General features: G+C 40.3%; 1 pseudogene; it reads left to right on the forward strand.

The window, feature by feature from the left end:
- The first annotated feature begins 4,834 nt into the window (after positions 1–4,834).
- Positions 4,835–5,725, forward strand: LOC116883788 (annotated as a pseudogene).
- The last annotated feature ends 5,873 nt before the right edge of the window (positions 5,726–11,598 follow it).

Consider the following 11,598-nt stretch of genomic DNA (forward strand, 5'->3'; position numbering starts at 1 on the left):
TCAGCACCTCACGGTACCTTCTCCAAAGTTAACTATATAATCAGACACAAAACAAGCCTCAACCAATACTAGAAGATTGAAATAATTCCATGCATCCTATCAGATCACCACAGACTAAGGATGGTTTTTAACAACAACAAAAATGACAGGAAGCCCACATACACATTGGAGCTGAACAACAATCTATTCAATGATGACTTCGGGAATAAATAAAGAAATTAAAGACTTTTTAGTATTTAACAAAAATGAAGGGAGACCATACCCAATCTTATGGGATACAATGAAATCACTGCTAAGAGGAAAACTCATAGCTCTGAGTGCTTCCATAAAGAAATTGGGAGAAAGCATACACTAGCAGCTTAACAGCACTCTGAAAGCTTTAGAACAAAAAGAAGCAAATGCAACCAAGATGTTAGAAGAAGGGCTTAAATCAAACAAGTAGGAACAAAGAGAACTATACAAAGAATCAACAAAACCAGGAGCTGGTTCTTTGAGAAAAATCACAAGATAAATATACCCTCAGCCAGACTAACCAGAGAGCACAGAGGCAGTATCCAAATTAACAAAATCAGAAACAAAAAAGGAAACATAATAACAGCAAGTGAAGAAATTAAAAAATTAGCAGATCTTACTGGAAAAGTTTATACTCAACAAAACTGAAAATTCTAGGGTGAAACCAGGTACCACTAAAGCTAAATCAGGATTAGATAAATCATCTAAGAAGTCCCATAACCCCTAAGGAAATAGAAGTAGTCATTAAAAGTTTCCCAACCAAAAAATCCCCAGGCCCAGATGAGTTTAGTACAGAATTTTATCAGACCTTCAAAGAAGACCTAATACCAATATTTCTCAAACTATTTCATGAAATAGAAATAGAAGGAACACTACCCATTACATTCTATGAAGCCACACTTAACACTTATACCTAAACCACACAAAGACCCAACAAAGAGAGAATTTCAGACCAATTTCCCTTATGAATATTGATGCAAAAAAACTCAATAAAATTCTTGCAAACCAAATCCAAGAACACATCAAAATGATCATTCACCATGATCAAGCAGTATTTATCTCAGGGACACAGGGATGGTTCAACATGGGAATCCATCAACTTAATCCACTATGAAAACAAACTCAAAGTAAAAAAACCCAAATGATCATCTCATTCAATGCTGAAAAAGCCTTTTACAAAATACAACACCCCTTCATGCTAAAAATATTGGAGAGATCAGGAATTCAAGGTCCATAACTAAATATAATAAAAGTAACATACAGCAAGCCGATAGCCAACATCAAACTAAATAGAAATTTGAATCAATCCCACTAAAATCAGGGACAAGTCAAAGCTGTTCACTCTTCCCCTATCTATCCAATATGGTACTTGAAATTCTAGCCAGAGCAATTAGGAAACAAATGGAGATCAAATGTATACAAATTGGAAAGGAGGAAGTCGAGATATCAGTATTTGCTTATGATATGATAAGTGAACCAAAAACATCCACCAGAGAACTTCTATAGTTGATAAACAACTTCAGCAAAGTGGCTGGATATAAAATTAACTCAAACAAATCAGTAGTCTCTCTCTATTCAAAGGATCAATAGGCTGAGAAAGAAATTAGGGAAATGATACCCTTTACAATAGTCACAAATAATATGAACTATTTTGGTGTGCTGCTAACCAAGCAAGTGAAAGATCTCTATGAGAAGAACTTCACTTCTCTGAAGAAAGAAATTGAAGAAGACCTCAGATGCAGGAAAGATCTCCCACCCTCCTGGATCTGCAGGATTAACATAATAAAATGGCCATTTTACCAAAAACAATCTATAGATTCAATGCAATTCCCATCAAAATTCCAACTCAATTCTTCACAGAGATAAAAGAACAATTATCAAATTTATCTGGATTAACACAACTCCAGGATATCAAAAACCATTCTCAACAATAAGAGGACTTCTGGGGGAATCACCATTCCTGACCTCAAGCTATACTACCAAGCAATAGTGATTAAAGACTGTATGGTTTTGGTAGAAAAACAGGCACCTAGATCAATGGACTAGAATCGAAGACCCAGAAATGAACTCACACAACTTTGGTCACTTGATCTTTGACAAAGGTGCCAAAGTCATCCTTTGGAAAAAAGACAGCATTTTCAAAAAATGGTCCTGGTTCAACTGGAGGTCAGCATGTAGAAGAATGCAAATTGATCCATTCTTGTCTCCTTGTACAAAGCTCAAGTTCAAGTAGATCAAGGACCTCCACATAAAACCAGATATACTGAAACTAATAGAAGAGAAAGTGGGAAAGAACCTCCAACTCATTGGCACAGGGGAAAATTTCACCAATGGCTTATGCTCTAAGCTCAAGAATCAACAAATGGGACCTCATAAAATTGCAAAGCTTTTGTAAGGCAAAGGATACAGTCTCATTTATAATAGCCAGAAGCTGTAAAGAACCCATATGTCCCTCAAAGGAGGAATGGATACAGAAAATGTGCTACATTTACACAGTGGAATACTACTCAGCTATTAAAAACAATGATTTCATGAAATTTTCAGGTGAAAGGATGGAACTAGACAATATCATCCTGGTTGAGATAACCCGGTCTCAAAAGAACACACATGGTATGTACTCACTGGTAAGTGGATATTAACCAAAAAGAAGCTTGGAATACTGTCAATACAACTCACAGACCATATGAAACCCAAGAAGAAAAAAGATCACACCAAAGTGTGGATGCTATAGTCCTACTCAGAAGAGGGAAGAAAAAAAATCTCTGGGAAGTAGAGGGAGAGAGGGAGCTGGGAGGAAAAGAGGAGGGGAGGAAAGGGGGAACAGTTTAGATATGGGAGGAGATGGGGGACAAGTACAGAGGGCCATGATTTTGAATGGAGGGGTATAGCAGTGGGGAAAGGGGAACTGAGGGTATCCACTAAATTGTCCCAGATGCCAGGGACATAGGAGGTTCCTAGGACTCAATAGGAAGGACATTAGCCATAATACCCAACAAAGAGGAGAAAGAACCTGTAGAGACCACATCCAGTGGATAGGCTTGACTCCCAGTTGAGGGGTGAGGTCACCCACCCACCTCAAAAATATTAATCCAGAATTATTCCTGTCGAGAGGAAATACAGGGACAAAGATTGAAGCAGAGCCTGGATGGCAAAGGCCTTCCAGAGACTGCTCCACCTAGGGATCCATCCCACCTGCTGACACCAAACCCAGACACTTTTGCTGATGTCAAGAAGTGCTTAGTGACAGGAGCTGACTAATACAGATGCAGATGTATGCAGCTAAACATTAGACTTGGCAATGGGGACCCCAATGGAGAATTTAGGGCAAGGACTATAAAAATAAATAAATAAATATTATATTTAAAATCTTATAGTATATTATCTATTATATTGCATAAATGTATTATAAATTTATGTATTATAAACCACATATTATATAAAACATATATGATATTCAGATATGTATGAAGGCCAGTACAAGTTTTTGAGTTACCATATTTTTTAAGTTTTATCCATGTGACTTTTGGCTATGACGTTGTAGTATGGACTCTTAAGATGCTGCCATTTGGGTAACAGGTAGAGAATATTGTTGCTATTTTTGTATAACTACATGGGAATTGTGACTATCTCAGAAATAAATGTATTGTTTTTGTTACATGAATGCAAAAATATATTAAGTCTAAACCACAAGAGAAAATAGATAATGTGGTGCAGCACAGTAGGACCTCCTGGGAACCTTGGCAGCGTAAGAGCAGCTCACTGATATGACTGAACGCATCATACTCTGCAATCTTCAATTTCCTGAAAAACAGGTTTAAGAGATAGAGAGGTGATTCAGTACAATCATGCAGACCTGAGTTTGGATCCCCAGCACCCATGCTAGGCATGGCAACTTGCAACTGTAACTCCAGTGTTCAACATGGTGGGGAAGAGAAACAAATTACTGGTTTGTTGGTCAGACAATCTAGCTGAGGTGCAAGTTAAGTGAGAAACATTGTTTCATAAACATAAAATAGAGAGGAAGTCACCCAACATCTACCTCTGACCTCCATACATATGCACACACACACACACACACACACACACACACACACACACACACACAAACACAGAGCAAGAGGGGATGAGTTGCAGGGCTGATACAGGTGGTGGCTGAAGAACCCTACTAATGGGTGAAAACGTATGATGCAAGAAAAGCTGCTGCTATGGTTCAGAGGTGAGATCTAGACTCACCCATGCTCATTTTATATGAATGAAATCATAGCTTTCTGCTAGCTATGGTGAGCTATCATGTCAGCCTGGAGGACCATCAACATTATTTCTAGAAAATGTTCTTGACATACTTATGAATATTTTAAAAACTGCATGGCAGAAAAGGCACAGATATGAAGCAAACCTTGTCTTAATAATTCATATGACAAAGTGGTCAACCACAAACTGTAGAGTTTGAATTCACTGAAATGATGGTGGGAGTGATATGCCTGTCTTAGTCAGGGTTCCTATTCCTGCACAAACGTCATGACCAAGAAGCAAGTTGGGGAGGAAAGGGTTTATTCAGTTTACTTCCACATTGCTGTTCATCACCAAAGGAAGTCAGGACTGGAACTGGGTCATGGAGCTCTGGAGAACTGGGAAGAGACTACTAGACATGTGCTCCTATGGGAATTTGCCAAAGAGGCAGGGGCCTGAAGTCCTCTCTCTCCTGCTGCCTAGGAGGCAGAGGTGAGCACAGGGTAGCCCAAGGTGCCATGGTTCTGGTCTTTAGCCAGCCGAGGCACTCCCAGGTTTGCAGCTGAGCCTGTTTACTGTGTGTGGGAATACGATGGGAAATTACTGGTCTGTCCAGGCTTACTTCACCTCCAGAGATCCCTTTAGGTGTTCAGAATGCCAGGAATCCCTCACCACCTGGCACTATGAGAAGGACATACTGCCACAAAGACTACTGGGCCAAGTTTGGAGAATTCTGCCATGGGTACTCCCTGCTGATGACAGGGTCAGTCATGGTGACTGGGGAGTTTAAGTGCCACCCAGAGTGTTTTGCCTGTATCAGTTGCAAGGTGATCATTAAGGATGGGGATGCATAATCCTTGGTACAGCATGATGCACTCTACTACAGGAAGTGCCACGATTAGGTGGTGCTGGCACCTATATTTGAAAGACTGTCTTCGGAATCTGTACAGGACCAGGTCCCTACTCTGTCACGCTCATCTCCATGCCTGCCACCATCGAGTGTAGACGTGGCTTCTCTTTGTCTGTGGAAAGTGCTTCTTCTAACTATGCCACCACCATGAAAGTGAAAGGTCAACCGGATGCACACCAGTCCCAACAACAGAAATGCCATCCATCCTGGGGATCTCATCTTGGAGATGAACAGGAACCCTTGTTTGCACTGTTGGAGTAGAGGAGGTGGAGGATGCAATTAGCCAGACAATCCAGACTTTTCAGCTGCTGATTGAACATGACCCTGTCCCCCAGCGCCTGGACCAGTTATGGCTAGGTACCCGGCTTTCTCCCCACATGCAGAGTACAGGACACTCTCTCACAATCAGCACCTTAGAAACCAAGGAGAAACAGGAGGGGACATTCTCTGAGGCACAGTAACAGTACCTCTAAGTGTCCTGGTCCTAGCTTCCCCACGGAGCCCCTGCACCTCAGCCGAGAGACATCAGCTGCTCATTATCCCTATCCTGCTTCAGCAAGCTACTCACAGTAGATCTTCCCCTCTCTGTGACCTGATCCACGGGAGGTGTAGATTGCTTTTGTCTTTATACAGGTGAAGGCAGGCACAAGACAAGGAAAGTCCTGTGATTGAGCAGTGAAAAGGTAAGGCGGGCACAGAGTTTTGAAGGGAGAGAGAGAGGGAGGGAGGGAGGGAGGGGAGGGAGGAGGGGAGAGAGAGACAGAGGGAGAGGAGAGGGAGAGGGAGAGGGAGAGGGAGAGGAGAGAGAGAGGAGAGAGAGAGAACACACCAAGAGAGAGGAAGGAAAGGACAACGTGGATCTGTGTGGCATTAAATGGCCACAGGGAGTTATGAATATTTCATACGGGATTAATTTTTATAGGTGGGCAGTTTATATCATTATCAATTGATATGATATGAGTTTATTGTGCGGACGTTACTGGGAGTTGTGACTGTAACCACAGGGGGTGGATGTAATCAAAGTCCACAGCAAGAGAGTTGCCAGGTGTCCAGGGACTCTGTAGCTTACCAAGATTTGTCATATCCTAAGTGGGATCTCACACAATATTTAACAAATTGGGAATGAGTTGGGTTATAAATATGTATGATGGGTTGTACTGGTGGGGGGACCGGGGAAGAGTGGTTGCTGTCATCAGCTTTTATCTGTGGGGTGATATATGAAATATTTTGTACATAGACAAGATGAGTTATGGGACGGGAACTCTTTGGCCACTTGTGTGTGGACTTTGCAAACTTGCTGCAGGGAGAATCTTGAACTCCCAAGAGAAAAATGGTTTAGCATCTAGTTATGCAGCCATGCTAGGCTCCTGTCTGTAAGCACACCACAGCATTAGTTATAGTGTCAGGCCTTGGAGCCTCCTCTTGAGATGGATCCCAAGTTGGGCTGTGGATCTCCATTCCCTCAGTCTCTTCTCCATTTTTGTCCCTATAGTTCTTTTAGACAGGAACAATTGTGGAGCAGAGTTTTTAACTATGGAATGACAATCCCATCTCTCAACTTGCCATCCTGTCTTTCTATTGGTGGTAGATGATATTTTCTAGTTCTATCCAATTGCCTGCAAACTCATGATGTCCTCATTTTTAATAGCTGAGTAGTATTCCATTGTGTAAATGAGCCACATTTTCTGTATCCATTCTTCCATTGTGAGACATCTGTGTTGTTTCCAGCTTCTGGCTATCACAAATAAGGCCTCTATGAACATAGTGGAGCATATGCCCCTGTGGCATGGTGGGGCATCTTTTGAGTATATGCCCAAAAGTGGTATAGCTGGGTCTTCAGGTAGATCTATTTCCAATTTACTGAAGAACCTTCAGACTGATTTCCAGAGTGGTTGTACCAGTTTGCAATCCCACCAACAACATAGGAGTGTTTGTCTTTCTCCACATCCTCGACAACATGTGTTGTCACTTGAGTTTTTATCTTAGCCATTCTGATTGGTATAAAGTGGCATCTCAGGGTCATATTGATTTGCATTTCTCTTATCACTAAGGACTTTGAACATTTCTTTAAGTGCTTCTCAGTTATTTAAGATTCCTCTGTTGTGAATTCTCTATTTAGTTCTATACCCCATTTTTTTGAGTGGGTTGTTTGATTTTTTGGAGGTTAGCTGCTTGAGTTATTTATATATTTTGGATATTGGCCCTGTATTGGATGTGGGATTAGTGAAGAGTTTTTCCCCAAACTGTAGGTTGCCGATTTGTCCTATTGACTATGTCCTTTGCCTTACAGAAGCTTTCCAGTTTCATGAGGTCCAATTTGTCAATTCTTGATCTTAGAGCCTGAGTCATTGGAGTTCTGGTTAGGAAATCCTACCCCCTTCACACCTCCCCCTACCCCCCATGGCTCTTTCCCACTATCACTTACATTAGTTTCATTGTATCTGATTTTATGTGGGGTCTTGATCCACTTGGACTTGAGCTTTTTGCAAGGTGACAAATATGGACCTATTTTCATTTTTCTACATATAGACTGCCAGTTAGACCAGCACCATTTATTGAAGATGCTTTCTTTTTGCCATTGTACATTTTTGGCTCTTTTGTCAAAGATCAAAAGTCCCTAAGTGTGTGGTTTTATTTCTGGGTCTTCAATTCTATTCTATTGATCAATGTGTCTGTTTCTGTAAAAATACCATGCAGCTTTTAATCACTATTGCTCTGTAGTATAGCTTGAGATCAGGGATTGTGAATCCCCAACAGTTCTTTTCTTGTTGAGAATTGTTTTTGGTATTCTTGGTATTTTGTTTTTACAGATGAATTTGAGAATTTCTCTTTTATGTCTTTGGAAAATTGAGTTGGGATTTTGATGGGGATTGTGTTGAATCTGTAGATTGCTTTTGGTAGGATGACCATTTTTACTATATTATCAAACCATGAGCATGGGACATCTCTCCATTTTTTGAGGTCTTCTTCAATTTTTTTGAGAGACTTCAAGTTCTTGTCATACAGATCTTTCACTTATTTAGTTAGAATTATCCCAATGTATTTTATATTATTTGTGAATATTGTGAAGGGTGTTGTTTCCCTATTTTCTTTCTCAGTCCATTTATCATTTGTCTAAAGGAAGGCTACTGATATATTTGAGTTATTTTATATCTGTCTACTTTGCTAAAGTTGTTTTTCAGCTGTAGAAGCTCTCTGGTAGGAATTTGGGGGTTCCTTCTGTATTCTATCAATCATCTGCAATAGTGATACTTTGGTTCTTCTCTGCTAATTTGTATCTCCTTCATCTCCTTTTGTTGCCTTATTCTGGCTCCAACTCCAAGTATTACATTGGATAGATATGGGGAGTGTGGGCATCCTTGTCTTGTCCCTAATTTTAGTGGGTTGATTCAATGTCTTTCATTTTATTTGATATTGGCTATTGGTTTGCTATATATTGCTTTTTATTATGTTTAGGTATGGGCCTTGAATTCCTGATCTCTCTAATATTTTTAACATGAATGGCTGTTGTGTTTTATCAAATGCTTTCTCTGTATGTAATGAGATAATCATGCAATTGTTTTTCTTTGAGTTTGTTTATCGAGTGGATTATGTCAATGGATTTTTGTATATTGCATGAACCTTGCAAGTAGGATGAAGCCTACTTGTTCATGGTGAATGATGGTTTTGATGTGTTCTTGGATCTGGTCAGCTAGAATTTTATTGAGTATTTTTTACACTGATATTCATAAGAAGAATTGTTCTGACGTTCTCTTTCTTTGTTGGGTCTTTTGTGTGGTTTAGGTGTCAGAGTAATTTTGGCTTTATAGAGTGAATTCAGTAGTGTTCTTTTGTTTCTATTTTATGGAATAGTTTAAAGACTTAGCTCTTCATTGTAGGTCTGGTAAAATTCTGAACCAAAGCTATCTGACTTTTTTTTTTTTTTTTTGGTTAGGTGGTTTTTAATGACTTGTATTTATTTAGGGAATATCAGTCTGTTTAGATAGTTTACCTTCTCTTGATTTAAGTTTGATATGTGGTATCTCTGTAGAAAATCATCTATTTCATCTAGATAGCTCCTCATGCTGTGGTAAACCCCAACCATAAAATTATTTTTGTTGCTACCACATAAATGTAACTTTACTATCATTATGAATTATAATGTATCTGTGTTTTCCAATGGTCTTAAGCAACCCTGTATAATGGTAGTTTGACCCCAAAAGGGTCTCAACCCACAGGTTGAGAACCACTGATTTAGGTGATGTACTTCATTGGATATTGGTTCTGGTATAATTTAGAATAATGAACTGAGAACGACACAACATAACTAACCATGGGGCTAGAAAATACACTATGGTAAAGCCACACAGTAAAACTGTTCAGCCACTAAAATTCAAATTTCCAAAGAAAGGTCAGGGATAACTCAAAATATTTAGACAAAGCCAAGTGGAAATAGCAAGGTGTAAAACTGAATCAATTATATGATCTCAACTTTGTGGAAAATACACAGACGAAGTAGACTGGAAGAAAGTATATCAAAAGTGTGTCAGTCGTTGCCTCAGGGAGGTGAGCTATTAGTTAATTTTTTTCCTTCTTTGTCAGCTTGTATTTTTCTAAGGATTCCATAATCCAGATGTTCCCCACCACCACTACATTTACTCCACAGCAAGTTCCAAGAACACAGGCCTGAACAAAGAAGGACTGCATACTACTGCAACCGTGCATACTACTGCAACCGTGCATACTACTGCAACCGTGCATGCTACTGCAACCGTGCATGCTACTGCAACCGTGCATACTACTGCAACCATGGTCCCAAGCTCCCCTGAACTGCTTCCATCCTGCATCCTAATCATCAACCGCTTCTATTTGATTTTCTTGTCTCCACCTATCAATTTTCCTGTGTGCTTAATAGGAGAGAGATGGCTTATAAATAAGAAAAAGTAATTAGTACTAAATCATAATTGCTTCAGACACATATGTTTTTATATCCTCCACAAAATAGCAAGCCCGCTGATTGATGCTCGAGGATTGTGTCTTTTTCTTTATTCTACCACTGCTGGAGAATAAACTAAGCCCGTTCTTTACCAAAGGAATTCAAGTACTGTGGATTTCTCTCCCCTAGGCCAGCAGTTCAAGAAACACATAGCAAATGTCTTGTGAAAGAACACAGGGCATGGAGTGGCCTGGAAAAAGGAGAAGATGGAACCAAGTGCAGGGTAAAACCATTTAATTAACCACAGAGGGTTCAACCAGGGCTTTGTGAAAGCTGAGTTTGCTTTCAAAAGGCAGAAAAGCCACTGAGTGCTCATCTGATTAGGAAGGGAGTCTCCACTGCGAGTCACTGGCCAGCAGGCACACTCCCCATGGAAGCAGGGCACTGGCAGACGGGGCCCTGAAGCAGACTCCAGCTGCCTAATGAATCATAATTGAAGCTGGGTGTCACATAAAAAAGGACACTTTCAGGGGCATTGCTGAAGTCAGAAAATGCCAGCTCCCCCTCTGGCATGCTGAAACTTAGCCCAGATTTCCTCCTTTTTGCTTTTTCTTTCTATTTACTTTTGATGTGTGTGTGTGTGTGTGTGTGTGTGTGTGTGTGTGTGTGTGTGTGTGTGTGTGTGTGTGTGATGAAACAATACCAAATGTGTTGAACTGAAATTATTGTGTTTTGAAATTATTGTGTTTTGGAAGCATTATGCAACTTCTGCAACATCCCTCATAGAATGAATGTCTTAGGGTTTTTCTGCTGTGAGCACACACCAGGACCAAGGTAACTCTTATAAGGGCAACATTTAATTGGGACTGGCTTAGAGGTTCAGAGGTTCAGTCTATTATCATCAGGGTGGGAACATAGCAGCACCCTGGCAGCATGGTACAAGAGGAGCTGATAGTTCTACAGCTTCATCTAAAGGCTGCTCGCAGAATATTGACGTCCAGACAGCTAAGATGAGGTCTTAAGCCCATGCCCATATTGACATGCCTACTCCAACAAGGCCACATCTTTTTTTTTTTCCCTTTTCTTTTTTTCGGAGCTAGGGACCGAACCCAGGGCCTTGCGCTTCCTAGGCAAGCGCTCTACCACTGAGCTAAATCCCTAACCCCAAAGGCCACATCTTTTAATAGTACTAGGCCAAACATATACAAACCATCACATTCCCCTTCCTGGCCCCCAATAGGCTTGTTCACGCATCTATGAGGCCATATCTAGCCATAGCATAATAATAAAAAAAAAGTACATTTGGTCAAACTTCAAAAGTCCCCATATCCTATAGCAGTCTTCATAATTTTAAAAATCCAAAGTTCAGTCTATTCTGAGATTCATCTAATCACTTAACTACAATCCCCAAAGCAGAACAGGAAATAAGTTGGGCAAACTCCAAACTCTGTATCTGTGTATCTGATGTCTCAGTGGTCTTCAGATCTCCAACTCCGTCTTCATCTTTGTTGACTGCAACAAACTTCTTTTC

This window comes from Rattus rattus, chromosome 1 (genome assembly GCF_011064425.1).
Source record: "Rattus rattus isolate New Zealand chromosome 1, Rrattus_CSIRO_v1, whole genome shotgun sequence".
Classification (NCBI taxonomy): domain Eukaryota; kingdom Metazoa; phylum Chordata; class Mammalia; order Rodentia; family Muridae; genus Rattus; species Rattus rattus.